At 34.6% G+C, this 1,985-nt stretch overlaps 1 protein-coding gene across 1 annotated transcript in view; it reads left to right on the forward strand.

Moving 5' to 3' along the window:
* Positions 1 to 1,985, forward strand: part of LOC102207256 (protocadherin beta-9-like) — a 10,198-nt gene that overhangs the window by 1,557 nt on the left and 6,656 nt on the right. The window lies entirely within an intron of this gene.

A 1,985-nucleotide genomic window follows, 5' to 3' on the forward strand; every position in this document is an offset into this window, starting at 1 on the left:
GTACCTGACCACAGGTTCAAGAACCAGTGACTTTAAGTTTGTGACATCATACAATGACAACACGCTGCCTGCTGACCAGACTCTGAAGAAAAGTCCATCAGACTTTGCTGATGCTTTTGGAGATTCTTTGGACCCTCTGGAGGTAGGAGGACATGTTTTTAAACTAGGCTCTTGTGTTCCTGTCTTCCAGCCTTACTAATTCATATCAACTTTTTTCCACCATCAAACACCATATTCAATAACCAGTTTAATGGGGTAGTATGACACCAGGCAGATTACGCTCCTGAAATTTGGCTTATAATTCAAAATCGACAGTCTAAAACCCATAAAGTGAGTTGTGTGTGTCTCTGAAAATCAAAAGAAAAATGTTAAGAGGACTATAAACTTTTCTGGGATATGCAGTTATATTTTTCTATGCTGTGTGGCTTCTGGTTAGATTGTTTTATGCATAAGGACAATTACATTTTAGTTTAAGAGTAGATGGTATTGTTTCTATAGATGTTTATAATGCATCATCGATTAAATGTTATGCACACTTATCTAAACGCCTAACTACCTTTTCAGTGCTGGCTATGAACATCACACTGCTTGTTAAGTTGTCTGTTAAAGTTACTACTGAATGTAAATTGGATTCAAAATTGCTTCATATGCACCTGAGACATGAGATTTGGTTGACTTTAGAGTTTGGATTTTTCATGTGTTACAACTGCATATAACGGGATTCCCTAAAAGTAGGGCCTTGTTATGTTTTTGTCATTGATGGCATATCTTTATGCTTCACTATTGATCTGAACTCTCTGACTTTATACAACCATTTAGATGATCCTCTAGAATAGTGTTCTGGTATCACTTCATGGTGTTTATTAATTTGATGTTTTGTTTATCCTCTCTGCTCAGAAAGTTAAGAGGTTATGAGACAAGTAATATGCATCTACATTAGAGTTGTATTTGCAAGAGCAGCTTTCAAATACATATGAGAGAAATCATTCTTAAATTACTGAATATTTGATGTTGCAATATATGTTTTTATAGCATAATGTTCTTAAGTAGATTCCTAGTACTGAGGCATTATTCCTGTTCTTCACTATACTAAATCTATTTTCAAGGGTTACATTTTGTTAAGATTTCAAAAATACAAGGTCTCTGTTGTTTTAAATAGGCTCTCCCTGTATTTATTTATTTGAAATCCACCCAGTTAAAAGCTATTTGTTCATGCTTTGATCATCTCTGAAGAAAAAAATAGCTCCTGATCCACAAAGTATGTAAGGTGTTGAGCTAGTTTTTCATTTCTTGGTTATATATGACATGTACATACAGCAACAGCCATTTCAAAATAGTGCTATTGTCCTCATTGATTTAGTCTTATAACCTAACTCACCACGCAGTGGTCATATAATTGAACTTAGTCTATACAATCGAATATTGTAGTAGGTTCAAAATGGCTTACGAAGTCTTTTGTTTCCAGGCCACTGGCCGTAATGCTTTAAAAGTATATTATTGCTATTAACTGCATAAATGCTCACAATAAATATTTAGGGGTAGTTTTTTATGCCTTTCCAATTTAAAATCTTTACATGCAAAATTTAGCTTTTGATGATTACTCAGACATTCAGTATTAGCTTTTGTCACAGCAGGTGCATAAAAGTTGTGACCTCTGAGGGCACAATGAGTTGGGTCAAAATGATGCCATTATCAGTGGTGTTACCTGACTTTGTGTAAAGTCTCAGTTTTCACCCAAATGACTAATCACTGCAATGCAGATGAAGCTGAACTGTCAGTGCCACTTTTTCATAGTTTTGTGCTACAAATAAAGTGCAACAATTGTATTCCTCTATATTTTTCTCTATTCTGTAACCTCTAACTAAGAGAACAAATTAAAAACAACAGATGCATAATTCCAGTATCAGCATGCCATACTTTGAGAATGCACAGTCTTGTCTGGTGGTTGGAGAACTATAAGACAATGCAAACTGCTAAATAATATA

The sequence above is a fragment of the Pundamilia nyererei genome, unplaced genomic scaffold (assembly GCF_000239375.1).
Source record: "Pundamilia nyererei isolate P.nyererei 1_Seehausen unplaced genomic scaffold, PunNye1.0 scaffold00001, whole genome shotgun sequence".
NCBI classification, from domain to species: domain Eukaryota; kingdom Metazoa; phylum Chordata; class Actinopteri; order Cichliformes; family Cichlidae; genus Pundamilia; species Pundamilia nyererei.